A 12,860-nucleotide genomic window follows, 5' to 3' on the forward strand; every position below is an offset into this window, starting at 1 on the left:
GCACTTAATCAAGAATCACTTGAACTTTCAGGCTCAGACCAGGGGAGCCATTTACTCTGTAGGTCCAGGGGATTCTTAAACACTTAGGGAAGGAAATGCTTTGGGCCTCTGGTGGACCATACCTGGGACAGGAAAGTCCTAGAACCCCTTCCACCCACCTCCCTGCAGACCAGCTTTTTCCCTTTCTTTGCTCTGGAACTTCGTGGGCTCCTGGGTCGGATTTGCTCTGAGCAGCACTTCCATTCTTCTCTTTGCTGACAGGCTTTTTCCTATAGACTGAGAGTACATGGGAGTGGCTTGCAGCCTAGACCAGAGTAGACCCTCCTCATTCTAAACTCTAGTTCCAAGGAGGACAAATAGAATGTCTCACTTTGGGTCTTGTGTCCAACTTTGGCCAAAACAGAGGAGTTTGGAGTAGCATAATACAAATATGACTGGCATGGGCTTGAGAAGTACTTAGAAAAAAGGGTCACCATAGGCTAGGCAGCTCCTCTAGAAGAAAGGCATCTGCTATCGTCTTGTACCTGCCCTCCCCCTCCCCCAAAAAAGAGTAAATAAATTTATGCTTCTCAGGAGTTTAGAGGAATTCAAGTTATGTCTTTTTTATTTCCTTTTCTCCCATCTTTAATTGGCTGTCATTTAAAAGAAACATCTGGAGCACCTGGGTAGCTCTGTCTGTTAAGCGCCCGACTTCGGCTCAGGTCATGATCTAATGGTTCATGTGTCTGAGCCCCACATCAAGCTTTGCACTGACAGTGCAGAGCCTGCTTGGGATTCTCTCTCTCCTTCTCTCTCTGCCCCTCCCCCCCCTCAAAATAAATAAACTTTAAAAAAATAAAAAGAAAAAGTCTTGTTAAAAATTCTATTCATTGAATGTTACATAGCAGGTGGTGAATGAATGAAAGCTGTCAAGTTCTATGTTTCTATTCTTAGCAAATGCTTTCCAGTCTACCTTTTAAACAATTTCTCTTTGTCTTTGCAAAACAAAATTAAGTTGCTGTTTAGGCAGATTGGTGTACTGGCAAGGGAACTAAAAGAATACCAAAGGCCTCCATTCTAGTTCCAAGTCCAAACCATTTATTTGCTGGGTAATCTTGAGCAAATTATGACCTCTCTCCGTCTGTTTCCTTACTAGTAAAATGGAGATCATAACAACAGCTCTTTTGAGCACAGTGGTCTCATGAAGATAAAAAAGGAGGACATATACAAACAAAGGATAGTTTTCTTCCCCCTATCCCGAGAGAAGTTACTATTTTTAAATGCTTATTTTTAGTAGCTGCCACTACCTTTTTATCTCTTAGAGTCTCCCTTAAAGCATTTTTAAGGTATGCAGGCCAATAAATGGTGAATTCTTTTAAAGGTAGAAACTATCTTGGGGGCGATTTCGTAGAGTACCCCAAATCTGGTGACTTGCTTGCGTACTTTGGCGACCTGGCTAGATTTCCTGAGGGAAAATGGGAAAATAGTTGACCTAACAACATCCTGTCAAGCACAGAGTTTAACCTGAGGCCAGTGCTGTTCAACCTCCACCTGGTCAGCTCTGAAGCAATCAGTCACCAGGCTGAGTGGTTACTTCTAACAAAACATCTTTATTGGCTGTCTCTATCCTGGTAATTTGTAGCTTCCTTTGAGTGATTTTGCATAGCTGTAAAGTGTTTAGGATGCAAAGAAATGAATGTTGGCTTTTATTGGAAATAAGGCAGAAAAAGAATACTAAAATGGAAATCAGAGAAAAAATTTAAAAGATAGGAGACTAGGAAGGAATTAGGAATCCAGGGAAGGGAACATCTGGCTTATAAAGATTGTAGGAATGGTTACTGAATGATTACATTACTGGGTAACATTTTGTGGGTGAATGAAACAAACTGTTTTTAAAAGGAAGAGGGAAAGGATATGATCCAGGAATAACTTGAAAGCCAATAAAGATAATTATGAATAAATGTTCAAAACATGGCATAGAATTTCAGCCGCTGACTTTTCAAAGATGCTTTATTAGTGTCTCAGACCATAGAAATTTTTAGCTTACTCTCCTAGATTATATGAAAATAAATAAAAATTAAGCAAAGCAACCTTCTTGCCACCCAACTTTGGTATGTAGCTTGTGAGAATTATAGGAAGAGATGTGTGTTAATAGTGAATTTTTCATATGAAAATAGCCTGCCTTGTGCTTTATACCTTGACAGCATCTGTTCCAAAGCTGTGTCATTACCTGTATTTGCTGTTGTTTCTCTTCTGCTGCATGTCAAACTTGAAAACCAGCTTAATTTCTAATTCTAGATTATTAACCTTCAATCCCTTGACTCCTTAACTCAGTGCTACTCTACAAATTAATTTTAATAGTAGCCACATTCTACTTGCAATTTATATATACACATATGTATGAAAATATGTAGATGATGGAGTACATAATTCCTTTGTGCTTTTTAGAAAGATGGCTTAATTGAGTTTTTGTTTTCTGTTTGTACTATTATGAATTGTTTATATAAATTGCTGAGTGATAAAGGATGGAGTGAGCTCTCTAAATAATAATCTCATTCGGGGTGTGTGTGTGTGTGTGTGTGTGTGTGTGTGTGTGTGTGTGTGTTTTAAATTTCTGATACTGACAGGTTTCATAAGGGTAGGCTTTCTGAATAACCATTTCAAAAATTAAGTGAAAAGTCATTAGTGGCAAATTACACACAATGATTTTAAGCCTCAGGAGACTAACTCTGTGTACACATTGAATAGTCATTTATTCTTAGTTTGTTGTAAATATAGCCAATTAAATTCACTGTAAAAAAAAACAAAAACAAAAACAAAAACAGAAACAAAAACAAAAGCAAAACAACAACCTGAATTGCATTTGTTGTAAAATTGGTAAAGTGCTCAAATTTTAACACTTTGACATTTCAAAGCACATATAATAATTTTGGAACATCTGGCAACTAATGAGATTGTAGATTTCTGATTAGTTTTATTCTTTGTTTCATCCTTTTCCCCCTTTCTCTTTTTGTAGATCTGAACAGAATTAAGAAGAAAGAACTTCCACAATCATAGCAGATGAAGATCCACTGGTAAATCAATCAGAAATTTTGGCCTGCCCGCCAAGGAAAAGGTAATTTAGCTGTCTCAACATAGCTCAGCTGAATGAATGCAGTGCTTCTGATTATAATAGAGTTTGAATTTTACCAAAGGATGATGGTTTTTAAAGTTCAGGGTACCTGTGTAAGATCTCCAGTATAACCTTGAATATGATCTTACTAATATGACATGACTGTGAATTTAAGAGTACAATATTATTAGGTATGCGTTTGTCAAAAGAAAAAGTGCTAAATAACCATCCGCAACTTATAGGAGAACTTTGGAGATAGGAGCATTCCCTGTCCCCCATACATGTCTACTTTTTGCTAGGAATTCGTCCAAAGACATGCTCTTATGTTTCTGTCCAGTTCCACTTTACCTAGCTTCTCTTTTCTTTTCTCCACAAGCAATATAGAGCCAGCTGCTCAGAGCAGGGAAGATCCTAAGCAAAGTGTAAAATAGGCAGGAGTTCTTCAGGCACACTTTGTGGGCCCAGTGCCTTTGCCCAGGTCAGTACAAAAATAGCAGCCACTATTAATTGAGTTTCTCACTACATATTTGCCATTGTGCATTTACTCTTTGGGGAAGAAGGTGGTAAGTTTCACATAATGTGAAAAAGAAGAAAAGTTCCTGGAGGAAATTTTTTTTTTAAGTTTATTTGTTTATTTTGAGAGAGAGAGCTAGAGAGAGAGACAGCACATGCATGAGTGAGGGAGAGGCAGAGAGAGAGGGAGAGAGAATCCCAGGCAGGATCCACGTGGTCAGCACAGAGCCTGACATGGGGCTTGAACTCACAAACCCACAGATCATGAGCTAGGCCAAAGTAGAGTCAAACATTTAACTCACTAAGCCACCCAGGCATCCTAGGGAGGAATTTTCATTAAAACAAAACAAGAAAATCCATCTTCCTATCTACTCCTGAAAGGACTGAGGGGGCTTAAAATGCAGTTTAAGATGAGTCATTTAGGGATAAAATTGAACACAATCCCAACAGGGAAGACCAGAGTTTCAACTTCTGAAATTGATCAGCTTGTATATTTAGACAACAGACAAATGCAATGCTTCAGTGAAGTTTAGGCAACTATAGGGAAGATGGAAGGAAACACTGTAAACAACACGAACATTCACCTTCAAAGATAACATTTTGAACAAAACAAACAGAAACAGGAACTTCAGGAAGGATGTAGCTTTTTTTTTTTTTTTTTTTTTAATGTTTCTTTTGAGAGAGACAGAGAGGGAAGGAGCATTCCCAAGCAGGCCTCACATTAGGTGCAGAGCCTGATGCGGGACTCGATCCCAGGAACCGTGAGATCATGGCCCAAGCCAAAGTCAAGAATCGGATGCTTAGCCATCTGAGCCACGCGGGCGCCCTAGGATGTAGCTGTGTGTTTAGAATAAGTGACTGGGCTTTTCTGAAGTCTCTGCCTTCAAAATGGGCCTTTAAAATTTTCTGACCTGAAGCTGAAAAGGCAGACTCCTCCCAAAGGATGGCGTTCATTGAGGAATGTCTGAAAAGTGCCAGAGAAGAGAGGAGCAGGGTTTTCCTAGATGGTAGTGAGCACCTGGCAGTGGTGGGATGTGGGGGTTCAGGGGGAGGTAGAGAGAAAACACATTTGACCAAAATGCCAAAGGAGCTGTTTAGCCTGTGATTTTCATTGAGCGTCCACTCTGAGCAGAGGGATTGTTCTTGAGGAGGAAAAGAGAATAGGAGGTGGTTTTCACAGACTACAAGTATGACTTCCTCTTTTTTGAATAGTGTTCAGATGAAAAGACTAATATGATACCAGGAAGTCAATGACAAAGGGCAGGGAAGGAAGAAGTATAACAAACTCAAGTCTGCCGGAAGAAGTGTGACGAAGTCACATCCAGACAGGTAGAAGCATGAAATGCGCCGGGAGAACTGTGAGAAACTGTCAAATTCATGGCCAGTGTAAAAGGGCAGCCCCTTTTTAGTGTCAGCTGATTATAGGCCCAATACCTATTCAACAAATGTTTCTTGAGTACCCTCTTGTGTCATGCTGTACTCTCTGGGCATTGGGGATCAGAGGGACAAAAATCTCTGCCACTGTAGCACTTCTTTTTTAATGGAAATAGATAATAGATACAATATAGTAAGTAAATATATTGTACTAGATGGTGATAGTTGGTTGGGAAAAGCAGCTTAGGATAATGAGAATCAGGTGTGCTGATGAGGGCTGGAGCTGCAGTGTTAAATAAAGGCGATCAGGGTAGACTTTTTTTTTTTTTTTTGATGTTTGTGTATTTTTGACAGAGGGACAGAGTGTGAGCAGGGGAGGAGCAGAGAGAGAGGGAGACATAGAATCTGAAGTAGGCTCCAGGCTCTGAGCTGTCAGCACAGAGCCTGATGAGGGGATCGAGCCCATAACTGAGAGATCATGACCTGAGCCAAAGTCAGACACTTAACCGACTCACCCAGATGCCCCAAAATACTTGCATATCTTAAACTTACATAATGTTATATGTCAATTATATTCCAATAAAGCTGGAAAAATGGAAACATTATACAAATTGTATGTTAATAAGAAGTCCCTTTAATTACATTCTTTCACTCCCTGTTCTCCCTAAGTCCAGAGTTACCTCAACTGTTTTCTATGCATAGATTTGTCATTATGATTATTACGGTTTCACAAAAATAGGCACAGAGTCTGTAGTATTTTGCATGTTGCTTTTAAAAAATTTATACTTTGGCTGCCTTTCCACTTGTTTCTTTTGGGCTGCTACATTATATGCTGTACTTTCATTTGTAAAAAAAAAACAAACAACAAAATGTGAGAAGCAAAAGTGGGGCACCTGGGTGGCTCAGTCACTTAAGCATCCTGATTTTGGCTCAGGTCATGATCTTACGGGTTTGTGAGATCGAGCCCCCGTGTCAGGCTCTGCGCTGACAGCATAGAGCCTCTTTGGGATTCTTTCTCTCCCTCTTTCTCTGCCCTTCCCCTGCTTGCTCATGTGCATGCACTCTCTATCACTCTTTTTCAAAATAAATAAATAAACTTATTTTAAAAAAGAAGAAAAGCAAAGGCCTCTATTACAAAGAGGATGAGGTATCATAAAATATAAGAATAGCTAACACTTAATGAGTACTATGTGACAAGTGCTGTTCTGAACATATTACATAATTGACTCCTGGTAACAACCTTATAAGTTAGAATACTGTTGGGATACTGTATAGATGAGAGGTACATACCCTTGTGGTCCTCCTTTTGCAGAGAAGCTAACTGAGGGAGAGACAAAATGTGTCCTGTTCAGGCCCAGAGTTAGGCAGTGGCAGAAATGGGCTCTGGGACAAGTTTTACCTCCCACTGATGGTCGTCTCCCACCATCACCTCTTTGTAGGTCTAAACATTCTCATCACTCCCAAAGGACGGTCCTGTTTCCATTAAACAGTAACTCCTCATTTTCCCCTCCCCTCAGGCCCTGAAAGCCACCCGTCTGTTCTCTGTCTCTGTACATTTTCCTATTCTGGATATTTTACATACATGAAATCATACAGTACGTGGCCTTTTGTGTCTGGCTTCTTTTACTTGGCTTGTGTTTGAGGATCCTCTGTGTTGTAGAATGTACCAGAACTTTACTCCTTTTAATTGCTGAATAATATTCCATTGTGTGTATACATTGATCAGTTGATGGGCCTTTGGGTTGCTCCCACCTTTTGGCTATTTATTGTAAGTAATGCCATTATGAACATTGGTGTACAAATATCTGTTTGAGTCCCTGCTTTCAATTCTTTTGAATATATACATCTAGAAATGGAATTAGAGGATCTTATTGTAAATCTGTGTTTAACCTTTTGAGGGACTGCCAAATTGTTTTCCACAGGGGTTGTACCATTTTGCATTCCCACCAGCAATGTACAAGAATTCCATTTTTCTCTCACATCTTTGCCAAGATTGTTTTTTTCTGTTTTGCTTTGATAATAGACATTCTTTTGGTTGGGAATTGGTATCTCACTGTGGATTTTCTAGTATTTCTCTAATGACAAATGATGCTGAATGTCTTTTCATTTGCTTCTTGGTCATTTGTGTTGTCTTCTTTGGACAAATGTCTGTTGAGATCCTTTGCCAATTTTGAAAATTGGATTATTTGCCTCTTTTTTTTTTTTTTTTTGAGTTGTAAGATTTCTTTATACATTCTAAATACAAGTTCGTTATCAAATATGTGATTTGCAAATTTTTTCTCCCTGTGGAGTCTTTTTACTTTTTGAGAGTGTCCTTTGAAGCACAAAGGTTTAATGGTTTTGGTGAAGTCCAGCTTATCTCTTTGGCTCTGTTTTTAAGAAATACTTGGTAAGTCAGATTCTAGACTCTAGCTTATTAACCACTGATTTAGGATTGCTGCTCTCTGCTGCCACTCCCCCCAGAAACCATTTGGAAAAATGCTAATGCTTTGTGCAAATACCTGTTTTCTGAAGTGGAGAGAGGCAGAGAGCTCTGGAGAGTAGGGAGGGTAGATATCTCACCAGTAGCAATTTTGTTTCAGTTCGATTTTTTCCTGCTCCTGAAGTTCCTTCACTTGGACCAGTGTGGTGGGGAGGAGGCTGTGATCAAAGTCTCTGGGTCCTGCAGGTTTTACATTGATCAAAGTAGAGGCTAAACTAGGTTAAGTAGGTTAAAATGTCAGAAACTTTGCCTTCTGTCCTAGATTGTAGCATTTAAAATCAGAATGTCCATGGGATGTAGTAATTGTGTGTTTCTAGGAAGAAAGGTTTAGGGACTGTCACATCTAGAGGGTCATTTGGGTTAAGGTCTCCCCTTTTATATGAGAAAATATGTGTTTGGGGTAGGATTTGAAGACAGAAAACTACATTCATTCATTCACTCACATGTTTAATGGAAAATAGTTAAGTCTGCCTGCCATTTATCTCTACCAAGGAGAGGAACGTTTTATTTTGGAGGTGGATGGGGGGATTAAAGCCTTTGTGGAATAGTCTGTCCTTTGGGAAAGAAGCAGTACAAACCCCGATGGCTATAGGATCAGGGTGTACACAACAATGGGGAAAAGCAAGGGGGTCATGTTGGTGAGGTCTAGGACTTTGCTCAGAACTGGAACTTTGCTGGGGGAAGGGGGAAGAAAGTTGTGTTGTTCCTTCCCTCTTGTACTAACACACCTGCACTGTTGGTCCTGGAGTGTAGCCTTAAGGCATTTTGCTGACAAGCTTTGGGACCTGGCCACCACACATCTTATGGTAGGTAGATTCCAAGTTCCCAATGACACGCTTAGGTTGGGAATGCAGACAGTCGATCCCTGGGAAAAGTAAGCATATATCTCATTGCTACCTTGCTTTCAGAACCCATACTCTTAACCCCAGTCCATGAAGTCCTGTGATTTAGAGGTGGGGATGAGTTCTCATGGGCTTAGTGTGAGGGATCAGGAAAGCTTTTGTTAAAGAAAAGGGATTTGAGGAAGGACTTGGCTAAACAGTAGGATTTAAGCCAAGGGAGGGAAAGTATTATAAATAGAGTGACCTTTATGAACAAAGCTTGGGGGCTGCGGTCTGGAGTGGGGAGCGTGTTTGAAGCTATCACTTGGTCATTTTGGCTGAATTGTAGAGTACCTGCTGGAGGGAACTCTGTGGGCATGGTGGCGTGGTACCAACTCTAGAGGACCCTGAGTGCTAGGAGAGAAGTTTTTACTGAATTCACTGGTCAGTGGGGAGCCCCTAAAACTGTTAGAGCAAGAACTGACCTAAAACTAAAGCCATTCTTCATTCTGCAAGACTGGTGTGATAGTATAGCATGGGTAGGTTACAATTGGGGCTTTCCATGTGACAGCATAAAAATGGCCAACGGTGCTCTTGTACTATGAGCTCTCCTGATACTCCTCATGAAGCAGATAACTCCTGTTTTACTAATTTTATAGATGATGAAACTGGTACGGAGAGGTTAAATATGTAACTCCCCAGAGTTACATAGCTAGTACGTGGTAGAACGGGGATTCAGCCTGGGCAGGTCAGCTCTAGAACTCCTGTTCTTAACTGGTGGTAACACTTACAGTCACTTCAGTGAAACACTGAACACTGCAACAGTACAAAGAAGACATAGGAAATTATTTTTAACAGTATGTTTAATCTTTGCATTTTATTGCATCTGAGGCAGTGCACCAGAACTTTATATAGTCAGCCTCTCTTTATAGCTAAACGCTCGTCTGACTTTTTCCATTTTTTTCCCATAACTTTTTCCCCCTCTATTCTTGTTTTTCTTTTCTTTTCTTTTTTTTTTAAAGCTACTTAAAGGCTTTAAGTGAAGATTTTAAATCAAGTTTGTTAGTAGTTTAAATTTGCAGGCCAGTATTAAATCCCTAGAAACACTTGATCTGTATTCAATTTAAAGTTAAAACTTATTACTTTGTATTTTTAAATCTTTCTCTTCCTTCAAACAGTCTGGTATTAGTGGTGAATGTTTCTTTGGGAGAATTCATCCGCAGCTACACACATGTGATTAAGAAAACAAACTCAGTATTCAAAATTTTGCGCGTCTTGACAAATGACACAGCTTGTAGAATGAATACGTGTACGGGTTAAGTCTTTAAAAAGATAATTGCCCTCATCTTTAAATTTCCACCTTTGCAACCATCCTTATTATTTCTGATTTTGCACTTGATTGTCAGGAATGCCAGCCACTGAGCTGAATTCAATTTCCTCCTTCCACTGTTCTCCCCCTGCTGGAATAGAGGTATTCATGACAGGCTTTAAGGATTTCACTAGAGGGAGCACAGTTAAAGGGTTCTTGCCTGCCAACCTCACATGCAGAAGAGAGCCCTGGCTCTGGAGAAGAAAGAGGGAGAGAGAGAGGTGTGGTCAGAGGAGGGAGAGAGGATATGAATTAAGGCTCAGCCAATTTTAAGAGAAATAAACCAAAACCAAAATACTCCTAATTCAGGGGATCTGAGTTTCTTGTTTCTCAAATGACTGCAGTCCTTTGGGGTTGATAATGGAGAATCTCTGTTACCAACCCTGTAATTTGCACAGATAAATATACCGTGGTTCCTGGTTTTCAAGTTTATTAAGATGTTGTAGTGGGACCCGTGGGGATTTTTTCCAAATAAAAAGGAGGTTGTGTGGGCTCTTGCATCTTAGAGGTTTTGGACAGTTTCAGCCATTTTACATTAAACCAGATTTAAAGAGTGGAAAAGATCAACTTTTATTTTTGCCACTTAGTGATGCCTTTGGCCTTTGAACAAAGCATTTTACAAGTGGATCTGCTGTGCGAAGAATACTTTTTGTAAAGAGAGACCTTGTTACCCTTGGCACCTACTGGGAACGTCCCTAAATTTGGATGGTGAAGTCAGGCCATATTTTAAATGCATCCCTGGAAGAGATGAAATGTTCAGAATTTGGCAGCATTTCGCCTCTGACGGCCTAGTTCTTAAGCCACATACAGTCTAATTGGTGGTGACAGCCTTTTGCATAAGAGCATTTTGATGAATTAAATTATTTCCAGTACTTCTTATTCTTCTCATGTCGTCAGCAAAATCGCTATGTTGTGTTTACCTTGTGCCCACCAGGTACAATGTGTTAGGCAATAAGGAAATGTTTGATCAATTGAGTCCTCATTAGTCAAACCTTATAAAACATAGCATTTATCTATGCAGATAGATATTGAAGATCCTCATAGCTGTGAGACATAATCAGTATGCTGGCAGGAACACTGATAGCATACAAGGCACACTACTATATTAAAATAATTACATTAAATGAATATAAATTGTATTAGCAATTTTCTTTTTATATTTGGGGGGGGGGGGTATAGAGGACAGGTACTTAGGTAAGAAGTCCTTAGGGTTTTTTATTATGGCCCGGTAGGTAAAATAAGTATTTGAGTTTCTGCTGTACTCTTGTTTACAGACTGTGCCCTTTGTATAAGGAATACTTTGGAAATATTGCCCCAATTTGTGTATCAGAACACTGGACTTTCTCAGCTAACAGTTTTGACTTTTGTTGGTGACTCATTTGAACTGTGGGAAACCCAAACCAACTACGGCTATCAGAAACTGCCTAATCTGGAAGGGTTTAGGACTTTCTTATGGGTGAAGAGAGTGTGGTAAATGCATTGGCTTCAGCAGAAGAAGATTGGTGGGGAGATGTCGTGGAGTTGCCTGTTATCCTTCAGCTTCAAAGTTAAATACATTTCCAGATAAGAATTGATCTGGATTGCTTAGTTTGATATAAGACGCTTATGTATACTGTTCACTTTGTGTTAAGCTTTGTACCAACTTTCCGTGGATCTTTTCACATATTCCTCAGAAGAAACCTAGCTTTATCTCCATTTTACCTATTAGGAAACTGAGGTGCAGACAGGTTAGGTAATTTGCTCCGGTTACACAACTTTTAAGTGGAAGAGCAAGTACATGGACCCAGAAAGAATTCCTAGCACCTAGGTCCAGAGCCCTCCTTAATGGTCGTTATTTGTTTTTTTGTTTTGTTTCTGTTTTTAAAAATTTTTTAATGTTTATTTTAGAGAGAGACAGAGACAGAGCATGAGTGGGGGGGAGGGGCAGAGAGAGAGACACACACACAGAATCTGAAGCAGGCTCCAGGCTCTGAGCTTTCAGCACTGAACCCGATGTGGGGCCCGAATTCATGAGCCGTGAGATCATGACCTGAGCTGAAGTGGGATGCTCGACCGACTGAGCCACCCAGGCGCCCGATGGTCCTTATTTGTAAGTTGGAAGTAATACACCTTCCCCCTTACACAGTTTTGCATGTTCGTTGAGATAACGTGAACAGTACCTCTGGCAATCTTGGCACCTAGTAGGAGCTCAACAACTGAGAGTTGCTATTAGTAACACCTTCTCTTAATAAAGTTCATAATGCTGAGAGGATACTTATTACATTTCGCTTTATATTCTGTTGTATTTTCTTTATTAAACGACTCAAAAAGTGTAAAGAAAAAAGAAAGATGTGTTGAGCAACAGTAAGGACAGAAGCGAAGTATTATAAAGTGCCACATTGAGCCCATTGGCCAGACGTTATATTAGCGAATCTTGAAGGATTTTCACATGTAAAAAGAGGGAAATCAAGCAGTGTCTTGAGGAAGTGGGTCTGTGCTTCAAGTTTGCCATTCTTCCCCTTATTTTCATTCTCACACTGTACTCAGAGACGAGAAGGGCTGTATTCAACTGGCAAGCTCCCTTTGCTATCTATATAGCTGGGTTGTTCTAAGCTTTTTTAAAAAATGGCAGCTCCAATTCAAATTCACAAATTTTCATTTCTCTCAAAATTTTTTTTAATGTTTATTTATTTTTGAGAAAGAGCGCGCAAGGAGGGGAGGGGGAGAGAAAGAGATAAACATAGACTCTGAGGCAGGCTCCGGGCTCCAAGCTGTCAGAGCCTGACATGGGGCTGGAACCCACGAACAATGAGATCATGACCTGAGCTGAAGTTGGATGCTTAACTACTGAGCCAACCAGGTGCCCCTAAATTTTCATTTATCTTAAAGGTAGAACTATAAAATTCAAAGTTGTTAATAAACTGTGTACTTTAATCTAGGAAAACTGAGAAGGTGGTATTTTAATATAATTTTACAGATTTCTCAGTAATTTGGGATGAATTAAAAATTCAAAGTATGCTGGGGCTTCCAATATTGAGGGCCTATTTTTTTTAGTGTTTATTTATTTATTTTGAGGGTGGGGAGGGGCAGAGGAAGAGGGAAGAGAGAGAATACCAAGCAGGCTCCACACTGTCATCACAGAGCCCCATGTGGGGCTTGATCTCAGGAAACCTGAGATCATGACATGAGCAGAAATCAAGAGTCTGATGCTTAACTGACTGAGCCACTCAA

At 39.9% G+C, this 12,860-nt stretch overlaps 1 protein-coding gene across 15 annotated transcripts in view; it reads left to right on the forward strand.

Annotated features, from left to right (window-relative positions):
- The window catches only part of ATXN7 (ataxin 7), a 141,791-nt gene that overhangs the window by 33,015 nt on the left and 95,916 nt on the right, over nucleotides 1-12,860 (forward strand). For 8 of the 15 annotated variants that reach the window (XM_045051805.1, XM_045051811.1, XM_023249911.2 and 5 more), the window contains exon 2: nucleotides 2,996-3,094. The gene's annotated coding sequence lies outside the window, so the exon portion shown is untranslated. Of the gene's footprint in view, nucleotides 1-2,995; nucleotides 3,095-4,816; nucleotides 4,934-12,860 lie in introns of all 15 variants that reach the window. The other 7 variants (XM_045051808.1, XM_045051807.1, XM_045051814.1 and 4 more) reach the window with 2 other exon arrangements.

This window comes from Felis catus, chromosome A2, assembly GCF_018350175.1.
Source record: "Felis catus isolate Fca126 chromosome A2, F.catus_Fca126_mat1.0, whole genome shotgun sequence".
Taxonomy (NCBI): domain Eukaryota; kingdom Metazoa; phylum Chordata; class Mammalia; order Carnivora; family Felidae; genus Felis; species Felis catus.